Source organism: Dermacentor andersoni, chromosome 5, assembly GCF_023375885.2.
Source record: "Dermacentor andersoni chromosome 5, qqDerAnde1_hic_scaffold, whole genome shotgun sequence".
Classification (NCBI taxonomy): domain Eukaryota; kingdom Metazoa; phylum Arthropoda; class Arachnida; order Ixodida; family Ixodidae; genus Dermacentor; species Dermacentor andersoni.
Window position 1 is genome coordinate 175606231 of NC_092818.1, and position 17116 is coordinate 175623346.

At 45.7% G+C, this 17116-nt stretch overlaps 1 protein-coding gene across 1 annotated transcript in view; it reads right to left on the bottom strand.

Moving 5' to 3' along the window:
* The window catches only part of smog (G-protein coupled receptor 158 smog), a 269733-nt gene extending 254183 nt beyond the window's left edge, over positions 1-15550 (bottom strand). Inside the window, exon 1 of the mRNA XM_050179266.3 lies at positions 14953-15550. The gene's annotated coding sequence lies outside the window, so the exon portion shown is untranslated. The remainder of the gene's footprint in view (positions 1-14952) is intronic.
* Positions 15551-17116: the final 1566 nt, after the last annotated feature.

Sequence of the window (17116 nt, forward strand, 5' to 3'; positions counted from 1 at the left end):
ACGCGGCCTAAATTAAGGCAGTTGTTAATTTGCGCTTAAGCTGTGTGTGATTGCGCTTCATTGTGCGTCTCTAAATATCCTCAGTGCAAGTAGTAGAAAGGAAAACACACAAGTCAACCTACAAGAGAGAGAGAAAAAGAGAGAGAGAAAGAAGCTTTAATGGTATGCTGGGGGTGTTAGCCTGGCGATATATACAGCGATAAACACTTTACAGCACATACAGTCACACACACGCGCGCGCGCACGCAGAGAGAGAGAGAGAAAGAGAGTGAGAGAGATACACTATAGAGATATTTACAAAGTTTCTTTAAGCCTCGTGGCCCGCAGGAGCTCCTTTGTGGAGCGTGACGCATATTCAAGCTCGAGTCTCGTTGAAGGTGCAGTGACGCCTTCAGAGACTGTCTTTCTGGCGCGTAGCGGTAGCAGTCGCACAGAACATGCCGCAAGCCTTCAGGGACGTCACATCCAGAGCACAGTGGCGCTTGTGTTGTCTGCACTGCCTGTTCGTATTTGTACCCACCCATCTTAGCGCTGTTTCTCGTTTTTGTTGTCATTAATAGGAATGCAATGTAAGGTATTGTGCGCAATACGGAGTCCTATAGCCTGAGTACTAGACGTGGGAAACTTCGAAATAAGGTTACGTAGCCTTTGCGATAATCAAAATAGGATTGATGTGACTGGACGGAAACTCGTTTTTGATTGGACACGAATGACTCTTTTTCCGGGAGGTTCTTGGTGAATTGACATGTATAATAATAGGAGTATATAACAAAATTGCACTGTTTCAGCTTGGTAAAGATCCAGAAATGTTGTGGAGAGCATTTAATATGACAACATAACGGCCCAGTCTTTACAGCTTTATGCGCGCGGAGGTAGTGTATTTGCGCCGGTATACTCTTGCATTACAACTTGCGACGCCATTGCTTTTATTTTTCCTGCTTGACATAACAGAAATATATAATCTTGCTCTCTGCTGTTGTTTTTGTTTTGTCCAGTACTTTAACGACGTCCGTTTGTCGGCTAATCACTCGTGAGCACAGCAGCCGACGCTCTCTGAAGCCACGATAGCTTTGAACAACTTGAAGAAAGGACACCTCATGCGCGGCATTCGAACCCGCAGCCACCGCGGGATGCGTGCAGTGCTGTAGCATGTAAGCCACAGTGGCGACTGAGCCTGCATGCGCTCTTTAGTATCTGTCGCGAAACTTCCCATGTGACAGAGATGTCATGTGACGAAGCTGCCATTGCTGTCGTTCATTTAATTTCAGAGCCTCTACGCGGCTTTTCTCTCCCAAATGAGACTGTCGGTGCGGAGCTTTGTGCCATGGAGCCTTGTACGTATTACAGTGCATTGTAATGCGTGCGAGTGGTGCCTAATTACCCGTTTTAGGAACCTTTGCAACAGATAGCACACATTTACAGTCACCTTCATACTTAACTCGAACATGCTTTAAGCACCTTATTGCAGCCCGTGTTTGTTAAAGTTAACCTGCTCTATATGTGCCTCCATTGTTTGGGTTAAATCCGACAGCGGCTTTACTTTGCTTAGCTTTGAAAGCTCTACGCCAGCGCCGATCGCAACCCCAGCGTCGAACATTGAACTTATTTTTGAACCGCGTGTGTAATCTGTAACCGGATTATAGGGCCAATGTGGTTGGTACACCTTCTTGGGCGACTTGAACTACGCCCTATATAGCAATTCTGCGTTTATGCACACGAAAGCCGCGTATTTTTCTGCATCCGGCGAGTACTGGAACTTGCCTATTTTCAACTTACAGTGGCGTTGCGTCATTTTTCTTTCATATGACGAAGAGCAGCGCACACAAATTTCACCGTATTTCTCACACAACATGCATGTTCACAGCGTATTTAGAGCTACTTGAAAAGTGAAAAAAAAAAAGAGAGAAATATGACAAACGTTACACAGCGTCGGTTATATACTTCGAGCGCCAATACAACGCCAAGTGATGGCGATACTGAGGTGGCCATTGTTTCTCTTTTTCCTCATTTCTATTGCCTGTTTCAAACAGTATGAATAAAGAAAAGCGCCAAAGAAACCCTTTACACCGTGGCACTCGTGCGAAGCCTTTTGTTGGCTTCACAAGTAAACACCGAAAACGTGGATCATCGAAGGATTAGCTAGGGAAAATACTGCGCCACAAAATGTCTTGTCTCTCGGGAACACGCAGGATAGAGCCGATCGCAAGCTTTCTGGCGAATGCTGGGGACACAGGATTACTCAGACTGTCGTTAGAAAGTCTTGAATGAGAAGGAACAGTACTAATAAAAATAGGCGAAAAACTGTTCGTATCTCGGGAAAACAACGTGTCCTAGGGATCTTTTAAAACAAACAAAATTTTGCCGTTGGAGCGCCGTTTGCTTTCGCTTCGCGTACTTTAATCTATAGTAGCGGTTTAGCTGCTCATTTTAGCAAAAAAAGAAAGGAAAGAAAGAAAAGTAGGTCGTTGATGCAATATTTTCATTTTCTTATCATTTTTTTTCTGAATGTTTCTTGATTTCAAGGGTAAAATAACGAAAGGCTGTCATCAACTTATGTCCGTGTGTCCACGTTCATGGCTCGCCTGCTTCTTGGAGATCTTATTATTGCGTGCAGAACGGATGCACAACGATTGAAATAAGCTTAATATCGACAGATAATGCCCCTACATTCTTGTCGAATATCGGTTGCCTACGATTCAAACCTTAGTGCCAATTGTCGTCGGAATATATATATATATATATATATATATATATATATATATATATATATATATATATATATATATATATATATATATATATATATATATATATTGCACATTATTTGCCGTTTTGATCTAGTTAGCTCTAAGGCAACGCTAATGGAATCGTGGATAACGGCATAGCCTGCGGGAACAAGAAAGCGTACTGTGGCTTCACAGCTTTCTTGAAGCTGCATTTGGGCCTTTTTGCCCACGATACTGGCGAAATAAAGAGAAAGAAAATGCAAAAAAAAAAGGAGTAAGCCGGATACATAGTGAGACACCTTATAAGTACGCTTTCAGCACTATATAGGGCGTCATATAATGAGTGGAAAAAAACATCTGGCTATCTAATTAAACACCGCATAGCACAATTTATGCAACATTTGACCGTTTTATTCTAGTCACGGTGGTGGCTAATCTGGAGGCGTATTATGAATTCAGCGATTATAAGTTGAGGGCAAGAGCTTCTTCTGAAGTTGCTACTTGCAACACAGGCGCAGAAAGAAGACAGAGTGAGAGAACGGTCGTTCGGAACTTGTTTTAGTCGTGCCCGTGGAATGAGCAAGCCGTAAGGAAGGATCTTTCAGGTGACTGCCAAAGCGTCAAGGCTTGAAGCTTGGCATCTAGTCCGGCGCTCTAGTAGCTCCTTCAAGCCACTACAGAGACCGAAGGGCTTTGTATTCTTACGCCCGCTTGCTCTAGCAGCATCGCCGGTGAAACCATGCGTTTGTTTCAATATACGAGTGTTTCGCTTAGGCACGAAAAAGCACTCATTAGAGGGATTATGGAAGCATTCTTATATTGCGAAAGGTGGACATGATATGTCAGCCAGTCTGCGATAACATCGACGGCACAGGGAACATGTTTTCTTTTTTTATTAATGCCGGCTAATGGTGACTGTCACATCGCTGACTTTGTATTAATGTTTTGTAACATATATAAAGGAAAATTGTTAGTCGAGAGTAAGCGCTGTTTCTTGTCTGATCCTTTAGTATCTTATTTCGCGCTGTGTTCAGCGGCGCTTTGTAAAGACCAATGGGCTCTGCAACTGCCTTTGAATGCGCAGTGAACGCTATTGTGTGTGCTCGCGCATCACTTCTAGTAACTTTTCTTGTTCCCTTTTTATACCACCTCACCTCGCGCAGTGTAGAACAGCAGACAATGTGTAACATTGTCAGCCTGCTTGCATCGCTCTCCCTAGTACGCGCCGTATGAACTATGAATACGTACCGAGATGATAAACTTACAGTTTCTTTAAATTAAATTCTGGGGTTCTACGTCACGGAAACGCATTGTGATACTAAGGCATGCCATAGTGGGGGACTCCAGGTAAATCTTAGTACGTGAAGTCTTCACCGGTCCTATATGTTTCCCTCACTTCTTGAACGTGCCAATTTTCATTAATGATATTTTTACCACAGCTTCGCTGCTTGGTATCCCGTTTTAGTAAAACATGGCAATGTTGCCGATGGTTATTCATCTCAGTGTCTCTCTTAAATTAGTTCCACTGTATGATATTTCTGTTAAATAGATTTCAAGAACAATAAAAATCAGCAAATGCAAAAGACTCAGCCCAAGCTGGGTGCCCACAATTGTCATAGGAAATGTCTCAATTAAGATCTCGGCGGAAACGAATCCGGTTTTCGAAAGCCGCATACCCGGTTCATAGTTTATTCTGTTTGGTATGTTAGACCGAAATCCACGAATTTTCTCGTCCTCTTGAGAGGATCCAAAAGGGAGAAACATTTGGTAGTAGTAATGATGATCGTCAACGATAGCACGTGTGTCCGCTACTGAGAAAAGGTTAAAAAAAAAAGAAGCTAACGCGCTACAACGTAAACAAATGCAGAACTAAATCGATAATTATTTGTAACTGAGTTCGTTGGCATAATCGCTTGCATTTAATGTGCTTACAACTGCAAGCTCGTTCCAATAAGCTCTCCCGACCTCGAAATTATTCTTGCCTACGCTTGCCGTCAGATGTTTCAACATCGGAGAAGAGAATGCAGACGCGGGACGACGGTGCCACAGCAGCAGCGGAGCCGGCAACTGTCTGGCCCAGACGGTCGAGGCAGGCCAAACAGATGGACCGTACCTTTCTTTCCATTATACCGGCTTTCACATCGCCACCCATCTCCCACCGCATCCCATTAGCGGCCACGGGCCGATGATGCTGCTAGAGACGACTAGCGCAACAAGGAGCGAAGGCCTAGCCTGCCGGCCAACGCACACGCGCTTCCTTTACCCGGCTGCTATCAGCGGGACGGCCGGCCGAGCCGTTTGCAAACCGGGCGCCGTTTTAGGGCCAGGTCATTAGCAGGCCGTGATAAGCGCGCCGTGAGTAATGGAGAGCCAGGCAGTCACGGAATAAGGGAAACTGAGGCGCTGGTGGGATTAAGGGGGTCGGTTCTCTCATTTCCGTGACAACGGTGCGCAACTTGTGTCTCTTAGATTTCACTTCCTCCCTTTAGTTTTATTCGTCACTCTCGGGCGCATTCCGACAGACAAGATAGAAGAGCAACAGCGCAGCAGGAGTACAGTGCCTGGGAGTGAACCGACTGACCTCCTGCTAGTCGGTGAATCACATTGTTCGAAAGGAAGGGACGACAACGACGCTCAGCATGAGAGAATAGGGAGCGTCGCGCTACTGCTGCCACCGCTAGCCGTCGTCGTGCAGGGGCGCTTAATGATCACCGCCAGCAGCCGTCGTCGCGCCGCCGGCCTTTCTGTTGTCGTCGCTAAAGCTCGGCTTGGACGCGTTGTGCGCGACGAAAGGGCAGGGGGAACGGGTGAAAGGCGACGGCACTGGGTGAGGGACATAAAAACAGAACAGCGAGAGTGGTGTAGTACTACCGCTGCACGCTGGCTGCGAGGCTCGCGCTAATGAAACTGTCCCCGGCGCTGATTCTACTCCGATTCGCCAGGCGACCGAGCGAGCGACGGAGCAGGCGAGAGAAAAGCGCTACCGCGGAGAGAAGGGAGCGACAGTTTCGCGCCGCGGGCCTTGGTTTCGTCCCGACAAGTCAGACCCCTCTGCCGCCCGTACGACTATTCTTCCTACGCGACAACAGCAGATGAAAGCCAGAGGGCTCGTAGGGAAGCGAAACAATAGTACGATGTTTTGTCGGGCGCGGTGGGGAAGTGGGGACTTTAGGGACGAGTGCAGAGGAAAAGAACGGTGACTACGGTAGGAACACGTTTGCGTGGACGAGAAACTGTCTCTGGAGAAACGTGACTGCTTGTTTCAGAGAATACCGTTATCCACAAACGGTAGAGTGGAGGGCAGTTTATGCCACTCATCGACATGAACGTTGAGCAAGTTCGTTCTCAAAGCAGAAAAAGGGTAGCGGAAGGTCTTTTTTGACTGTTCAGCCCGGTAACTGTTTGCTTTGTAAACAGGATGTCGCTGTCGTGATCTTCAACCTCAAGTGGTGATATTTAACGTATCCATATTGTGGCGGGACAAAAAAGAAGTGCTCAGACCGGAGACTGGGAGTGAAGGCGAGAAAATGTCAGGAAGACATGGCAATGCTGCAAAGCATTTGAATGGTAGATAGAAATGGGATTCCCGGGAAATGGCAGGGAGGTTAACCGGAACAGCTTCTGTTTTGCTATCCGGCAATGGGGGAATCTTAAGGGGAAACATAAGACATAATGAAGAGCGCCAAAAGCGCGAAAAAAGAAATAAGGGAGCTGGGGAACATCTGTGAAGAGTGCTTTGACAATCTTGAGCTGTAACTACTGTATAGGCCGGCGTTCCAAGACTCTCTTTTCAGGAAGCGGCCGGTCGTCAAGACAAGCCAGAGCGGTCGCGAGTGATTGCATGTGTACGCTGTACCGAGGACAGCGACAAAGAACATTTTCAGTAGTTTCCTCACTGCCCCAAGCAGTGGGTACGAACAGCACTGTTTTCGCTTTTGAGGCGGAACGCAAATCATTTTGCGAAAGCGAAGCCAAGTCACAGTCGGCAAAGTACTTTTATCTCGGGTCGGGATAGTCCAGGTGGAGGACAAAGTTGCAAGGCAGGGGTGCAGTTGATCCAGACGTGTGTGCTGGAAACTAGGTGTGCTGTTCAAGGATTGCGTAGTTTAAGCCAGTAAACTACTAGCAGTAAAGCGCGCACTCGTTCTTACTTCATTTACGTACCAATCTGCCTCGTGGTTGCGCTTGTGCCAGAAAGAAGCTGATACCATCGTTCGTGAGTGGAGGCATTATTTCGTGCTATCGCGGTACAACTTCGTGAAACGTTAAAAGCTCGAAGAATTATGAATTGCATTGTTTAAGACTATCACATGAAGATCACTTTCTCGGATAAGGTTGTTCCGTGCCAGATACTGAGCACAGAGTTGACACTGAAATCACAGGAAGAAATAATGACAAATACAGCGCTATACTGGCAGGTCTTCATTCGTGTAATACCTGCACTGACTGTCGACCATGAAATTGCAATTCGAACTCGCCCAAATTAGTAGCATGAGATGGCTAATAAAATATTTGCGAGATATTCGCGGGACGCACTAAGCTGCGTACGTGTTTCTGTTTGGCTGCACCACCTGGACTGCTTCGATATTTGGCGCATGCGCCAGTATGTAATGAATCAGTAAGAGCCACGTTGCAGACTGGAGCAACAAAAATGGAAGAAGGCATTAAACTCTATTAGGAAGGAGGAGTGCTCCAAAAACCAAAACAATACCATTAGCCGTGCCACTGTTCCCTGGCTGTCGTCATCGCAGTTTCCCTGATTACCACTGAACTGGCCGCTTGTTCAAAGCCGCATGGCAGTTTCCTTTCGTGGTTTGGTACTTGATTTTCCAACATGCCCCATGAACTTTTCAAATAGGAACGCCCCCCACGTAACATAGAATATAAGTTGGGTGTATACCATATTAGAAGTGTTTTATTACCCCAACAGAATTGGCACGTAAGGCAAATAGCAGCGATATAGTCAAATGGGGTGACAAGCGTAGGAAAGGTTCGTGTGTTCTCTTGTTTATGTTCGCGCAAGTCAGTGACGATTAGAAATCTCGGGCGGTTTTTGTTTTTCACCGATGATTTTTTTAAGATAACGATAATAACATACGACCTTTCGAACATCGAAATGTAATATAGCGTTACACGAAGCTAGGATAACTATTTACCGTCATTCTTTATAAGTAGACACGGGAAAACGCATTGAAATGCGCGCGGAGGTCGCGGCCGCTTTGAAGAGCAGCATATTTAGAACCTGAGGAATATCCTTTGCATAAACAATTTTTTAACACTCAAGCAATTCTATAACAAATAACTCTACTCTAACAGCACACCCGTCATGTAAAACACTTCACTAAGGGTTATATATATATATAACCCTTAGTGAAGAGCTTTTTTTCTTACTTTATAATTTATTTATTTCAATTAGTAAGAAACGTGTAATTTCCCCCTTGATGTCGTAGGTGTCTTTCTTGTTGGCTTCTTCTGAATTTCTGATGTGATTAATAAAAATCGAGTCCCTCGGTTAACTCCCTTCTTCTCGATCATATATATATATATGTATATATAACCCTTACAGAAGAGTTTTACATATCCCTCTCCTTCATATATATAAGACGGCGAATCAGCAAATCTTTGCCCCTGTTTTTATTAATTAAAATAAGATACATACAGGTAATTACAGATTACGTAATATTCTACTACCTCAGGCTATTTTTCTACATAGTGCCCACACCGGTTCAGACAGTTGTCCCATTGCTGCACTAAATTTCATATGCCCCTGTTCAGCGACGCACGCCGCCTCCCTGAACGCTCATTGTCATGCACGTCTTCAGGGCCTTTTGCGAACTCCCGACACCACCACCTCACACTTCTCAAAGCGAGACACGTTTCCCGAAACGTGGGCTGCATTTTCCTGGAGATTTCGATGGGCTTTGATTCCTAGCTTTACAGAAAACGAATCACACTTCGATGCTCGTACGCAGTGGATGTGTGAAGCACAACCGCCATCTTCAACAACTGACAGCAGCGCCGTGCCGAGGAGCTACCGGCAGATAAGGCCGGGCCGTTCCAAAGAAGGTTCACCGCGGGGAATGGATATGTTGACTTCCCATTTACAGCCGTAATTTGGCAAAAAAAAAAAGGGGGGGGGGCAAAATCTTTTTGATTCGCCTTCGTATAAATTTGTGAGTATTCTGGTACCAGTGCCAGAATGAGACTCGTTAGGACGTGAATGTCGAACTATTGCTCTCGAAGCTGTAATAGACACAATAACATTTATGCGCACTGTCGTCTTCATCGATTTAGGGAAACATTCGCAGATTGCGCAATGTCAAGGCGTGAACTGAGCATGCTCAGAAAGAAAAGCAAAAAGAATGCCTCATAGAAATATGTCTAAATAGAAGAAGGTAAGCTGCAGATTTACTTTTGAACGAATGACGGATTTTTTGACACTGAGGCACCTTATAACTTCATCCACGCGCGTGTTCTTGTCTTCTATGCAATGTCGAAAAGAAGCTTCCCGAGATATAAGAACATTGAAGTTAGTATTTGGAGGAAAGGGGTTAAAATGTAAGCAAGAGCCGAACAAAGTACTTTGCCGGCCAGACGAGAAATCACTTATTCTAGGCCTAAAATGTACACAGTACATGCAGCAAATACTTTCTCAGTAACAAAATGTATTAACCAAGGTGTACCACAGGGATCAGTTCTGGACCCTTTGCTTTTCCTTTTATACATTAATGATCTTCCGGATTCTCTTAACTCCACCAACTACGTTCATTGCATTTTATACGCAGATGACAAAACCACATCTTCATCTGACAAATCTGTTGCTACTCTTACTTCTAAGTTAAATATTGCATTAAGTAACATTATAAAATGATGTAGCAACAATTTCTTAGTTCTTAATCCTCTAAAACTAAATTTATGTTATTCGAAAGTGCTCAAAGGGCCTTAACTTCTATTCCTGAAGTAAAGCTTGGAATTCATTCAATCTCCGTTAGCACCGATGTCACTTTTCTTGGCATACGTCTTGACCCTAACCTTACATTTCGCTCTCACTTCCAACATCTCAAACACAAGACTGCGTTTGGTATACGTGCATTAATCAAAACTCGCCCATTTTTTTTTTCTCGTGAGGCTCTGCTAGCGTTGTATTATGCGTTCATTCATAGTCACATTAATTATGGCATTGTTTCATGGGGCAACACGTACGCTTGTCACTTATCATCAATTCAACATATCCAAAATCAGTCAATACGCATTATCACTTCTAGCTCCATGCAATCCAATGCCTCTTTGTTACTTCGCGCGTAAAATATCTTGCGTATTAATAATTTGTTCCAGTTTAACATACTCGTCTTACTCCACAAGCTGCTTCACAACAACCTTACGTCTCCGTTCATTGCAGTTGACTTTTTGCAGAATAAAAATATGACCAGATTTGCGGCTAACAACAATTTCTTGTTACCCATGGTTCATACCAATTACGACAAAAAACATCTTCCTTCGCTGCAATTTCTCTTTGGAATGAATTACCATCAACCATAAAATCCTGTACTTCTCTTGAAATTTTTAAAAATCAGCTTAAGCATTATTTCCTACGATAACTTAACTACGATCTGGCGGTGTACCTTTGACTTTTCTATCACATGTCATTTCTTGTATTTCATCCATGCTTTTTTCCGACTTTCTTTTATAACATGCCTTTTCGTGTTTGTAAATGACATGTCTAATGATGTATTTGATCTGTAATGTTGTTTATAATAACGCTAATTTGCTGACTACTGATATCACCATCAATGTTGTTATTATTAACCGAGGTCCCACTACAGTTCTTTCACTTTGGGACCCTCGTCTGTATATATGTCATGTAATTACTTCTTTTATTTGGAACCAATAAATCTGAATCTGAATCTGAGAGACACGGCACTGAGGAGGAGACATCGTTAAAATACGAAGTCAGCATGTAAAAACGAGTTTCAAAAGAATAAAGCAGTGCAGCGAAATATTATGGATATTTGAAAAGTCATCCGCTACAAGCAAGAGAAAGGCAAAATGACTGGGCTACAAAACAGTAGTACGACAAACTTTGCTGTGTGGAGCCGAAGCAGCTGTAAAGAAGGAGTACACCTTTCAGAGGGTGCAGGTGGCTGAACTTAAGTGGACTTTCTTCATCCGAGGAATGGTCAAAGCCGCACACATGACATCTAAAGTTCAAGAGTAGATATTGGGATGGCTCGGCTGCAAATTGGGAGAAGGGGCAGAGCTGCATAAGCAAAAAGGCAGCGGCGATTAACTTGGCAAAAAAAGAATATTAGGTAGGGGTCAATCGAGATGGGGGCAAGAAAATAATAGATGCCTTAACATCGAGGACCCAACTGATAGGGCGCAGTGGAAAAAACTAATGAAATACAGCGATACGAGTAGATATGTGACAGAACTTAAAGGACAATGGACAAGTCACAAGAGTCTCGCTACGTACTTTTCATACTTTTTGGCCTCTTATTATAGCACATATTTATCTTGAGTTTTCTGCGGCTGCCCGATTGTTCGCGTATTTCTCAAAGCGGTTACGCGCCATAGATCAGTACCAGGATAATCATGATCATCGTCATAATAATCATCACACTGCTTAAACTTGTCACAAGATGCGAGAAGTACGTCTGTTATTGAAGCTTTGTGTAAACATTATCTGCAACTGCTTAACCCCGGTTCTTATACGAGTACCACCGGAGTACAACCTCTCTCTCTTTCTCTATTCCACACTATAGGTCTTATGCATGCATAGCATACTGCATATGATTTGCATACGCATATTATAACTATAGTGATTGCCTTGTGCGCTTTCATGATGGCAAAGCGTGCAAGAAAGAAACACTGTTCTTCCATGTTTATGATATCGTGTGGCGAATCCCAGTACTGCAGCTCCTTGTCAAGCCAAGAAGAGAGTACGATTAAGGCAAGCTACTGATTAAGGGGTAAATAATCGAGTACTTACCGACTACTGAGGAAGTATTGGTGAAGGTCGTGTACGGGTGTGGCCGAAAGTAAAAACAATTGTCGATTCAGCATGTCAGTTTGCGGAAAGCTAGAGTGATAAATCACAATCTTTTTCCGCATGCGCAGTCGGCTTGAAAATGTGGACAAGGTGCATGAAACGCACCAGGAATTCACAAAGCACGGGAAACGACGCGGGTATCACATTCTCGTCTTCAAAGAAGCTCTATGTTAATATTGTCACGGGTGCACTATGATACTAGGCTTGTTTTTTTCCAGTTAAATAAAATTTACACTTTAACTGCACCGTGGTTCTTGCAGCCATTGTTGCATAGATAGCAGCATCATGTCTGAACTGCTGGAGTATGCATGCTGTTCTGACACTAACGCAATGGCGATGGCCGGACGTCAGACGGCTCTGCATCGGACAAGCATCCGCGCTGAACCTCTGGGCGAGACTATGTAAACCTTCTTGTACCTAATAAAAGGATACTAGAATCCTGTCGCATGTTTAATTTTTGCACACGCACACACCCACCCACACGCACACACCCACCCACACGCACACAGAAGAAAGAGCAATAACCTAATTTATATACTTACTAAACTGTAGAACTTTCTGGAAATGACCCTGTTCAGGGTAAGGAAAATTACAAAATTCATTAGGTGAGGCAAATTCATTAGAACATCACAGCATTCACAGCGATAAGCTAGAAACATATGCCACGAGGTTTGGATTTCTTTTTTTTCATATAGTAGCCACAAATGCAGACGATGACGCTGCATTTGAGGCGTAGATTGTAGTAATATATTTTGCTGCCGTCAACGCCGGAGTTTGGTGGGAAAAAGAGAGAAGCTGAGTGAAGCCCGAAACAACAGTAAGTTTTGGTTTAGCTGGTCGAAGGGATACCTATAGCCGCGAACACCATAGACGAGAGTCTCGCTGAATGCTTACAACTGACACCTGCGGCAGAAATGTAGCCATGCACTTGTAGCCAGGCACTCCCAGCTGGCCTTCCTTCTATAGCTACTTCGCTAAAGCAACAGTACTTAGCATTGATGGACTAAAGAGGATCGGTTTATTCAGCGTGACATGGATTTGGCTTTCAGAGCATGCGCTGGAATCAAGCTGCAGAGGCCAAACGATGTCGGGCGGACAAAAAGTGAAGAACAAGACGCGACGCCGAGTGTGCAGCTTTCCGTATAACAACAGTGTAGACGCGAAGAAAACCCCCGTGTTCTAGAACGCTTCTCCACTGAACATTCCACCTCCACACAAGAAAGTAGATAGCAGCGCCATCACTCGACAGAAGTAGTCACTGCAGTTTATGATCATCCGCGGCAATTCTTGAGAAGTGCAGCGTCTTCATCAGTAAAGGGCAGCGTTGTGCTCAACCTGGTATACAGGAAGAGCTTCGACTCGAGGATCGTTTGAGAACAGCGGTAAACGAAGCTTTCCACAGCGCGTCATCGACTCATTGTCCATGACACATGTAAGTGGGACAATCATGTTCCTGTACAATATCTCACAAAGTGCACTCGTGCAGGACAAAAGGTCAAGTAGTGTGGTTTGCCATGGGCCAGTTGGTCCATGGTGACAGTACAGAGGGTTCTAGCAAGTACAGACGCGACCAATAAGAAAAAGCCGTTTGTGTTCTGGCAACAAGTGCAATTTGTAGTAGTCCGGGAAACCCAGAAATTATTTTCGGGAGGTGTATTACGGGAACAATGGCGGCCATTTTGAAAGATTTCTGTTCGCTAATTTTCGCGTGGGGACCAAGTACTTCGCTGGCATACGTTAGTATAAGCATATAATGCATATATTGACATGTACGTATAATAAAATGACGTGTATGTAAGTTGTGCTGAACAGTCTATCGACATGGCGATAATTTTGGCCGGTGTCAGGAGACCCTAACACTCCCCCTGGTTACGGGCCTGTCGGGGATGTTTTATTTTACTACAGTCAGACGGTTTAGTGTTTGTCATGTGGTGACACATGCTAATATGCATACACAAACCAAATGACTTGAAATCTCCAACTCGTACGCCTTGGACGACGCCACAGGGATTATGCCATTACGCAAGTTCTTGAAGAAAAGTGCGCCCTCAGCGAAATGGTTGGTATCGGTGCGCATTTTGCTGAACACAAAGTCCATGCTTTCGTGTTTGACGTGTCTACAGTAAAACATGACATTGTTCTCCGAGTTTAGCAAAGTGCGTGCAAGTGGTAATAGATATAAACTTAATTTTCGGGGCTTGTACTTTATGGCGGTTGGGGGCTTGGCGCACCCCTTAAAGATAACTTTTTTCTCCTTTCGACCCTTCAATTATCCCCCTTACGCATGAGTACCAAGTGTTGATTTTTCTTTTTAACATAGGTCGTTTTGCGTGCTGATTTGGGCTTGCATCGATGAATATGTACTTACCGTCAGCTAATTAAGAATGACGTCATTTCTACATGAAGTTCATTTACTAATCGTACCTTTCCGTGCCCGGAATAAGGTTTGGAGAATTGTGTAAAACAAACTTGGAAGTAATAGCATACAATAAGAAGCAATTGGTTTATAATTATACGCATAGTGCTACTATGATCTCCGACGCCTTCTTAATTAGATGTCGTTGTCGTTAACTAGTGGTATCACATTAAGCAGTGCCAGTTCGGGACATCATACAGAGCTAGCCTTCATCGGACGGCTCCAGGAAACAATGAAGGAATCCTGAACGCATCGCGTTTGCATGCGTAACGTTGTCATTTGTTGTATGCGCTTAAAAAATGGCCTTCCTTCATTGTCCTCAGCAAGCACCTCATTCTTACAGCAGCAGATACTGCGCTAACTTTGCCATTCAGTTGTTACATTTCAATCTAAAGGCTGTATTCTTACCCCGAGCCGCCCGGCATCGTGGAGACGTCAACGACTGTTGCGAAGAGGTAGACCCTGCATTTGATTTTTCGGACATGTCGGTATAACGTTATTTTCCCCTTTGTTTTCTTGTCGCTTTGACAGTGAGAAGAATAAAGAAGGAGAATACCGCGTGGTAACGACGAGATTAGCTGCTGTGCTCGCCGCATGCCTGATAGTTTCGTGAAAAAAAAAGTGCTTCTTGGAAAGACGATTAGCAAGCGTGATCGTGTCAGTTTTTGCTCTTAGGAAGGCCCGCGCTCCGCATTCGAACGCGCGTACGGTTTGCACGCTGTGGGCAACATTCGTGAGGGATCGGTCCCATCGCAACTTACCCTAGTAGCGCTGCTGGCGACGCGGGTAATCCGGGCTTTGGATGCCTGCGCTGTGGTCCGGAGAAGGCGGCGATAGCAGCGGCGGCGGCAGGCCGACCCGGGCCGCGGCGCAGCGCCGAGGCGTGCGCTGCTGAGGCGCCCAGGGCATCGCGCCTCCTCGCGGACCAGCCACCGCCGCGGAGGCGAGGGAGGTGGTTGAACGGGCGGCGGGCCGCCCCCCGCGGGTCTCCCCCCACCTCACACTCTCTCACTCACTCGAGGCTCGCAGAAGAGAGGGGGCCCGGAAGGCGAAGCCTTCGTTTCCTCGCTCGGGATGGTGGGAAAGAGAAGAAGAGGCGTCACTGAGGCTGTCCCGTCGGAACACCCCGGGCGTGTGGTGTCCGCCGCCGGCAGGTAAAGGGCTACAGCGTGGGCTCGAGCTCGACCGCGGTCATCGTCGCTGCGCCGTGGCGTTGAAGCGTTGCTGCGGCGCCGAAGGTCGTCCGGCGTCGAGGGTCGCCATGTTGGCCAGCGCCGAGGGAGCGCCGTGCACTGCGCAGACGCGCCGTGGCTGCCGATTCCCGCTCTGTCTTCCGGTCCCCCCCGCGCGCAGCACCGCTGCCGCCACCCTCCCACTTTCGGGCTCTCGCTCTGCGCTGCGTCCGTGCGTCTGTCTGTGTGCGAGGCGGCTGCGCACCCAGCGCTCGCGGCGTCCAGAATCGACCGCGGGCCGCTCGCGCGAGCGCGCAGCCAATGCTGCGCCACCTTCTTCGCGGTAGGAAAGAAAATACTCGAGGGAAACAATAGCGGAAGCAAAGAGTTGATAGCAACGTCCCGTTAGACCGGCGCCCTCCCGTTCGTCCGAAAGATACTTGAACAGCACGTGCACGCTTCCGAAACTGTGTCCCCACCTTGTCTTGAGCCGACCGACGCCTATCTGTGTGGTCCTATAGCGCCCTAGGTATTGCCTTGAATGGTTCCTTTTGTGAGGACACGCAGAAACGAAATGACGTTCTCCAGTTACGCTAAAGGAGGCGACAGCGACTGGCGTTAGCCTGCACGGGAAGAACAAAGAAAGAAAGAAAAAGAAAAAAGGAAATTTGTAGGTTTCTATTTCTTATTGATTGAAATGTAATTAGTAAAACGACGGACTAATGGCGAGACAGGTAGGTGGGCTATCGCGTGCAAACGGCGAGGCGCATATGCCCACGTCTTCTCTCTTAAAAATCTTTTTTGTAACTTCTTTTTTCTGTACCCTTGGCTGTCCCACTTATTCGACGTCGTTTGCTGCGACAGCTGGAGGAACGTTATTCTGCTTCTTTATTTTATTATCTCTGCAACCAACGGAGTTTCATTAAGGCAACTGTAGATGTTCGAATGTGCTGCTAGCGAACAGAGCGAATAATGTATCAGTCATATTCAGTGAGCACTCAGGGAAGTTCCGCCATGGTCACTATAATAATTTTATGCTTTTCAATCCGGTCCTTTGAGACGCACAAGTGCAACCGGATATATTTACTGATTCAATTATTAGTAGTGTTTACAGTGCCGAAGCTGCCCTCTCGGCTTTAAAGGACGCCGCAGTGAGAGGAGAGGGAGGGGTCACGAGCTCAGGTTCCTTGACGGGCATATAAACATATAAGCATCGATGGTTTCTGCATTCCGACCCGATCTGAGTGCAGCTGCCACGGCGAGTATATTCATGACCACTGATTCGTTGAGATATCTGGCAAACCTTTTTCTGCCTTATGTCCAAGACAAGCGCCACAGTGTGGAAATGGTTCCACGGGAGTCACCGCGACCCGATGCAGCCTTACCGCGTGTGCGTGTATTGCTATTAAAGGATACGGCTGTATTACGTGACCGAACTGTGTCTGGCGCCGTGGTTGACAAACGCCTTTATCAGGATTTCCTAAATACTGTATGGATTTTCCCCCATGAGCCTTCGCATATCATTCTTGTTCTGTCGCATTATTATCTTATCAATCCTTCTTGGTTGATCTCTTCGAACGCTCTTTCGCTCACTGTCTGTAGGAGAAGATACATGCCTCTTAAAATCCGGCTATGTATAGCGCGCAATGACATTTAATACCATGCTTTCGGCAACCTGGCTGTCCCGCTTCGTCAAAGTAGGGGCGCTATAACGTAAAACTATTCCAAACTTTTCTATTCCAATTCTGCTATC